The 8710-nt window shown below is 35.4% G+C and overlaps 1 non-coding gene across 1 annotated transcript; it reads left to right on the top strand.

Annotated features, from left to right (window-relative positions):
• The first annotated feature begins 8042 nt into the window (after positions 1–8042).
• LOC140962196 (U11 spliceosomal RNA) lies at positions 8043–8169 on the top strand. Its single transcript, XR_012172478.1, has one exon. It is a non-coding gene; the product is annotated as a U11 spliceosomal RNA (small nuclear RNA).
• The last annotated feature ends 541 nt before the right edge of the window (positions 8170–8710 follow it).

Raw genomic sequence — 8710 nt, 5'->3', positions numbered from 1 at the left:
GAAATCAAGCTCGAGCGACCTTTATCTTTATTTTAGGCGACTGAATCGGCTAGAAACACATTTAGAATATACAGTAACTTATAAATGAATTTGACGATCGCCATCATATGTACGATCTCATAGTAACATAGTTTATTGAAGGTCTTTATTTATGCAGCTTGCATGAGTATATAGATAATATAAATTTTATAATTGGATCAAATCATAAAATATTATTAAAATAAAGATTGTTTTTACACAATAGTCAATAAAACTCAAGACATAAGTTGACTTATTGAACATCTACTCTAACACAAGGTGTATGTGTGAGATATATGTAGTCTGATGATGAACTAATCCGTTTTTTTTCTCTCTCAATCTGCATCACTGTATCTGTCGGGAATGACTCCATGCAAACATCATGGGGCACTAGATATCTGCTTCCAGCGTTCCATTAACTTCGGAATCTTAGTTGTTTATCATCTGAACTGTCACGCCCCGAGCCCGAGCTTGCGTGACTGCACAATGGGCCCCTATAGCAACTACTTCGTATTCGTCATCGTTTTATGAAAATGATTAACCCAAGTTGCTATAGAAGTCTATTGTAAGCCATCATAAACTCATTTTAAATCTTTGATTTTTTAGATTTGGGACAAGGGTATCACAATCACCCCTCTTTCAGAACGCGACGTCCTCGTCGCGGCCTGACCCCTCGATCCACCAGCACCGAGAATCTAGAGGTGGCTCTTACAGGTTCAAGATGTGGCTCCCGTCATGTAGCACTTTGCCCCGCAGGTTCAAGAGGTGGCTCCCATGCACGTAGCACTTTGCCCTGCATAGCACTTATTTCTCGGTGTTCCATGCCCGTGACCGGCTCTGATACCATTGTGTCACGCCTCGAGCGCGAGCTCCCGTCTGCAAGACTGCACAATGGGCCCCTATAGCATCTACTTCGTATTCGTCCTCGCTTTATGAAAATGATTAACCTAAGTTGCTATAGAAGTTCATTGTAAGCCATTATAAACTCATTTTAAATCTTTTATTTTTTAGATGTGGGACAAGGGTATCACATGAACTATGCCATAGAATCACCCAAAAACGGGTGGCGTGTAAGTCTAGGGCCCACTGCGTTACTTGAGCTGATCTTTATCACCGGATCATTCTTCTTCCCAAAGACACCCAACTCAGTTATCGAACGAGGTAGGCCAAAGGAAGCTCGAAGGATATTGTGAACTATGAGTGGAAGCTACAGACATAAAACGAAGCATTTAATGATTTAGTGGCGGCTAGTATCGCATTCAAGAAAATATAGCATCCCTGGAACAATTTGTTGAAAAGGAAATACAAGCCACAACTTTTGTTTGTTTTTTATTGTGTTCTTCCATCAACTCGTCGGAGCGAATCTCATCAGGTTATATTCACCTATTCTTTTCGAAATTATTCGGCTCGGAAACAATTCCCCATCGTTGTTATCTTTCATGTCCAGAGCTGTGATCTTTCTTGCCACCATTGTAATTTGTATCCACTAAATGCGGAAGGAGATTCATGTTTATCCTAGGTGGCAGCTAAATGTTCATCTGTCTGGTAATATAATGTGATTTGATCAATCATTAAATTTTTTTTCATTAATTAAATTTGTATCATTTGAGATAATTATGGTAAGCATTGGTTCGAAGTTTGGAGTGGATGGGAACCCTGGTAAGCCGGCAAAATCACACACATTAATTCTTTGTATCGCTATCTTCAGTTTTGTTGTCGGTTTCTCCATGTCCTATGTGCCCTTGGGATAGCTACTGCCTAGCGAAATCTTGCCACATGAGATTCGATTCACAGGACATAGTGCCGATGTGTGCATGAACATGCTTTCGGAATTTTTTTGTTGTCCAAATATTCACATAAATGCTATGCTTCTTAAAGTTTCTGATGTTCCTCTTTTTACCATGCTTCTATTAATGACTCTTTTCGGCATCGAACTCCTCCCGGAGAAGATGGGCGTTCCTATAGAGAAGATGAATGATATTTGGAAAGCCTACCCCATAGAGACGAGGACATGGATGATGATTGAGGATTTAATATGAGAACAAGGCCCTAGTATCAAGGTCAAGTATTAAGTTTTTCTAGTTTGAGCATAATTTGATTTTAATTTAATCGAGCTGAATAATAGTTAAAATAATGAAAAATATACTAAATTTAAGGTGAAATCTAAATATTTAACTTTGGGTGAATTAAATGACCTCATAATTTTGTTTAAGTGAAGTCTAAAAAATAATATAAAAGTTATTTTATTTTGTTTTATTAAATAAATTTTAGAACTTTTTCTTTCACTTAATCCTTTTTGTTAGGATTTAGAATTTTTATTTTTAGTCTTATTAACTTGAAATGATTTTTAGTAACACAAAATTGGAATCCAATCTAGTTATAATATGCCCTGATATAGCATGTAAGGTTCAGAAATTTAATTCACGAAACCTGACTGCATGCAATCTAGGGTTTTATTTAAATCATGTGTTTAAATATTTTTATGCATTTTGTGCATAATTATTGCATGATAGAGATTTATTCATGATATTTTAAAAATTCATGCATCAAGATTTTTAAGTTGCGTTTCGCGCTTGAACAAGGAACGGAAACCAGAGAATTACCAAGAAAATTATTTTAATCAGATGATTAAGTTTTATTAATTGATATAAGGTGTTTTAAATGTATTTTTCAAGAAATGAGCTTCGTTGGGTATTTTTATCTCCCAGAGCATATTTTTAATCGATACGTAAATTTTATCGAAACGGAGGACTTTTTGAGGGTCCGAGCATTTTTTTTAAAACATACCTAAACGAAATATTTTCCGAGAGTGTGTTTGGGCTTGATGAGCCTATTTTTGGGCTTAGTGGGCTCAAGACTTCTTTAAAAAATTTAATGCAATTAAGGGCCCATTATCTTACAATTAACTATTTAATAATTACCCTAAGCACTCCCTAACCCTAACCCTCATTCAATCAGACGACAACCCCTTCTTCAACCACTCATTTCTCGTGGGTTTCAGCAGCTAGGCTTAGGAGCTTTCGGTCATAGCATTTTCTTTCAATAAAATTCCCTCCGGTGCTTTCCCGACGCTCTTTCTTCGATCTTCTTGCCTAAAACTCATCAAGGTAGGCATGTATTCTCTTTTATGTATCATTCACGCCATATTTATGAAAAATGTGTGATAAAGTATGTAAATCTTTCGATCTATGCATGTGTGTTCCTCGGCGTCAGTTTATGCTTATCTATTGCAATTGTTTTTGTGTCACTCACGTTTTTCTTACTGTTGTGCAAGGGGCTGCAGTTTCTGGTTTTTAAGGGGCTGATCATGGTGTCAAGATGTTGTTTTGTGTTTAGAATCGGTTGTGGTTTGCTGTAGGTTGAAAGGCCGAGAGGTGTGCCTCGCTTGGGTTGTGGATCGAGTGAGGGTTGGTGCGGGCATTGCAAGGACTGAACTGAGGCTTGGACCAGACCCTGGTGGGTCTGAGTCACGGCCCAGGGAGGCCCAACCACCGCTGGAACCATCTGTACAGCCACCCGCACGCGTTGAGGATTGAAGCTCGGGTGAAAGGATTTCGGGTTCTAGCGTTCGTGGACATCGTGTAGGCTGCATGTGGCTGTGTCTGCGGCTCTAGTAGTTCCAGTAGTCTGGTCTAAGTCTAGGGCAGGCTAGTTCGTGACTGGTACCTTCGGGGGTAGGCTAGCATCGTGATATTTGGAAGGTGAGCACATTAGGGTGTGATTTAGGAAGGGCAAGAATCCAGCAGCTTTTCAGGGATTTGCTCGATGGTTAGGGAGACTCGTTTTGATGGTTTTAAGGCCTTTTAGATGTTTATAAGGTGTGGTAAAAACTTGGGAAAAATTTGGCTATGTTTCGAGTCGATTCGGGTTAAAACCGAGACCTCGGTCCAAGTTTTAAAACTAATCGGTTAAGTTTTGGAACGGGTTCGAGTTTATGTCTAAAAAGCACTTATAATATGTTTTGAGATGTTTTAACGAGTTTGGTAAGCTTCGGGTCGAATTTTAGAGGTCATTTGCACCCGGGGTGAGATTTTAATCTGGCAGCGTCCTGAGCACATTTTATCATGTTTTAAATGTTGTTGCATCATGTATATGATTTTTATGTAATTATGAAAAATACGGTGCATGCTTGGTTTCAAGAAAAAGTTACGTTTATGCACGTTTTTTTATTAAGTGATGAATATGATGATGTTTTTGAAGGATGAAAGTTGGTTGTGACTGACGATGTATATGTATATGATGGCATGAGATATTATGAGCTAATTCCAAGGCTCAGTGGACGGATAATGATGTCGCTGATATCCTCGCCGTCGGGTACCACGGTTTTATATATGGATCCATCGAATTGAGCTGATACGATAGAGCTGATATGAAAGTCACAACTAATGAACTGAATTCAATTAAAAAGAAAATGTATTCGTATATGATGACAGGATGAGACATTCTTTGACATGTTACGATTTTATATGACACGTTTATGTTCATGCTTTTAAGTTCATGAAATATATGTTGAATACGGTATTTTTCACCGTTGTATGATATGTATATATATTTGCTATTAACGGTGCAGATGTGTTGAGTTTTTAGACTCACTAGACGTGTTTTTTGCAAGTGGGCATTTATCTGAGGTGACTGGAGATGCCAAACTCTGAGTATGCAGGCTGGATGTGCGCGCACGACCCGAGGATCACACTTTTCCACACATCACGATTTTTATGAGCTTTGAGTAGACACGAGCAGTTTTATACATTTTTATGATACGCTATCGATTTTCAAGATTTTAATCGTTTTATTTTATTTAAGCATGATTGTGGGCCGAGTTGACAATATTTTAAACTGCTATATTTTTAATGTCAAATATTTACGATTATTTTAAGGGCTATATTTTTCAGTAGAACGCATGCATGCAAAACATTCTAATGCTTATTTAGAAAACGTGAGCTTTTAAAAAAAATATTTCCACACTTTTAAATAAGTAGACGTTTCATAGCATCACCTAAGAACAATAGGTTAGGGGTGTTCGAGAATAAGTTGTCTTAAAACGAGTTTCTAAAATTGTATTATTTGGAAATTAAAGGCACGAAAAGTTTTCTTTTAAGGAATTTTTTTTATTATAGTTGTCACATAATATAAGTATTTATGATATTTGATTTTTGAATAATTCTGAATATTTTAAAATGTTAAAATATATAGAATGGTAATATTATATTTTTTAGGAATATGAGATCTTGAATCAAAATTTGTGATTATGTTTTTTTTAACTCCCAGTCGAAAGAGATTTTTATATAGAAAACACTTTTAACGATTCACATCACCCTCTCTAAAAATGGTATATGAGACTTTAATCTCGTACAGCTCAAGCAAAAACACCCAAATTATAATCAGATATCTAATCTTGTATGGGATTTTGATTTATTACTAGAAATTTTAGGTTTTTATTGGATAACAAATAGTTTTCAATTTCATGATTTATTTAAATATTCAATATTACAGAATTTCTCATACACCCTTCAGACAAATTCGAATGTGGTCAAGGTCTTTACAAAGCTCGAAAATATGAAAATGGATTTTTATAAAATAAATAGAAGATTATAATATATTTATGTTACTTCTATTAAGTTTGGATTTTTTTTTCTTTTTCTCTTTTTTTTGAAAGCGTTGGAAATTTTTTTTTTTTGGAAGAAAAAAGAACCAAATATTAGATTTTCGACCTTAATAACAAGTTATATGTATAATGAAAACTCGAGTTAATAAACATATATTAATAATATTTTCAAATTTTCGTTCAATCTTTGTGAATTGATTTAATATTGGACCTCAGTATTCAGTATCATGTGATTATGTTATTCCACGTACATTAATGTATAGTTTGATACACATGATAGGATAAACATGTGATATATAATATAAAGATAAGTTAATGATAAATAAGATGTAGGATATTATATTTAATGTTTTGTATGATTTTAATAAGAGTGATTAAATTTATANTTTATTTATTTGATGGGGCGGTGAAATGAGAGAACGATAAGGTTTAAGATTTTAATATATTGAGGGCAATTAAGTCATTTATGGTGTTTTTATCATTAAATTAAAATTATCACATCTCGTAAAAGGGATATTTTATCCTTGTATAAAATTATTTATCACGGGCTCATGGTATTATTGTAACGACCCATTACAGGCCCAGTGGTCCGCCCATACGGCCCACTGCCTCGATCGACGGCCCAGTGGACCGCCCATACGGTCCACTGGGCCTGTAATGGGTCGTTACAATAAAAGGCGCCTTTTTTATTGTAAAGCCCATGGGCTCTTCCCGATCCAACTAGCGGGAGTCGGTTATCCCATGACAGCATTACTCACTGACTCCTCCAGCCTAGGCACTGGAGTTTGTGCCTCCTCAGACTCGAACCTAAGATCTCCTGGACATACTAGCTCAATTGGTACCAGACTTGTGCTAAGTATCTATATGTCCAGGAGATCATAGGTTCGAGTTTGGGGAGGTACAAACTCCAGTGCCTGGGCTGGAGGAGTCATTGAGTAATGGGCCATGGGATAACCGACTCCCGCCAGTTGGATCGGGAACAGCCCATGAGCATTACAATTATCATGGACTTTCTAAAAAGGTACCAAATGTGGGACAATGAGGATTATTTATCGATCCCTCTCTTATCCATTGTACCAAACTATACCTAAGAGGAATGGTAAGAAATAATGGTTGGCGAACTCAATTAATTTGTTTGTTTCCATTTAGGGAATACAATTTCTCAATTCTTTTAAGGCCAAAGACTATGTTGTTAGAAGTGACGTAAATAAAAACCGACTCAAGAATATTTTATTTGCATATAAAGTTATAGAATTCAAGTCGAACTTTAACCTAAATTATTATAATTCGTAATTTGCGAGTTTTAATATTTTATTAATATAATTATATATTATTAAATAAATACATCAGTCACCACGATTTGGTTCAACGAGTTCGTTCAGAGAGTGGTGGATTAATTTAGTGAACACACGCAGTTGTTTCTTCTACCATTTAGATCTTTTATTTATCCATATAAAAAAAATAAACATATCTATTTATTCATATTTCGACTTCTATGAAGTTTCTTTATTTGCTACAGTTGATAAAAATCGTTGTTTTGGACAATGCATACTATAGTGGAGATAGTCGCACGAAATGACAGGCCACGACCATATTATTAAAAGCTTGTGGTAAGAATGGAGATACTGAGATTGTGACAGTTGTACCACGGAGCATGTGGAAAAATCGGAATGATGTGGTTTGGAATGAACAATAAAAATGCTGCATTAGTTTCCTAGAACTCGATCTCATTGGTTCACAGCTCATCCAGGATCGCATTGAGCATCAGCGAGGTTTTGAGTTGGCTTAAAGAGCTACATCTTTCAAACATCTTTTGTGGAATCGGATGCACAGGTGGTTACTAATGTTTTGAAGAATTCAATCTATGATATCTCTAGTTTGGGCTTGATATGGGAAGACTATAGATCTATATTCTTGTTTTTTTTTCTCTCTCTCCGATCAACGAATCAAGCGATTCATTATTTAGTTAAGGCTGCTAGTTCTATGACTGGTCGGAAAGGCCGAGTTATTCCTTCGCCTTCCTTTATTTATGATGTAGCTAGTAGTTTCTGATTCCTAATAATAAAGATGATGTTTATGTTTCAAAATTTTTGAGTACTTATTTTCGGGCAATAGTTCGAATAGTTTCGCAAATATATTTGAATCTTTCGTAACGAACTCGATCAAAATTTTTTAAGCAATTCATTGAAACGAATTCAAGTTTTAAATTTTTTTTTCATATGCTGTTCATTTAGGTTCTTAATTTTTAGAATGTGATTTAATTTATCATCTTAATTTTTAGAATGTGATTTAATTTATCACAATATATTTTCGAAATTGTGGTATTTGAATGAAATAGTTATTCCCACATCGGTGAATGTTAAAGCCCCAACCGAAACGTGTTTCTATAAGAGCCAGGTGTACTCGTTTGTTTAAGTTTTAAAAGGGTCGGTTGGCTAAATATGCCATGCTAGCCTCGTGGGGTTAGTGCTGTATGGCTATCAAGACATATGGCCGACACAATTTCTGGAAAATTTATAGGGTTGGTCCTCTTGGCCGACCCTCCAATATTATTGTGATAATTTCAATTATGTATTTTTTCAAAACCAAACGAATATCTATCATTTGAACTCGATGAAAAAAAAAAATCAACAGTTGAATAGAGTTCATTCATCTAAAATTTCAAATTAATTGATTTACACTACTTACAGGTTATATTATGATTTTATTATTTATTTCAACTTATAATTTCCCAGAAGAACATCTCCATTTATTTACACTTTGTTTCAATTGTCATCAATTTTTTTTATAACAATTTACTAATTTTTTACTATAAACTAAAGATTAAATTGTTACAAATGGGCAAGACATGGTCAAGGACAAGTAGGGATGGTAATTTTACCGGGTGTTCGGGTTTGAAAAAAACTCAAATTTTTCGTAGCGGGTATGCCCCCCGAATAATAGAGAAAGAGATTTCTCAATTAAAAATTCGGGTATGGAGATTGTAATGAGGACTTTAGTCTCGTAGAGACGGAGATGAGAATCCCCGATTAAAAATACGTAAATGGGGGCAGAGATGAAAATGGGTATGGGATTCGCANAGAAAAG

This window comes from Primulina huaijiensis, chromosome 16, assembly GCF_012295235.1.
Source record: "Primulina huaijiensis isolate GDHJ02 chromosome 16, ASM1229523v2, whole genome shotgun sequence".
In the NCBI taxonomy this organism is placed as follows: Eukaryota; Viridiplantae; Streptophyta; class Magnoliopsida; order Lamiales; family Gesneriaceae; genus Primulina; species Primulina huaijiensis.
Note: the sequence above shows the minus strand (reverse complement) of the source record. Positions and strands in the feature narration are given on the sequence as shown.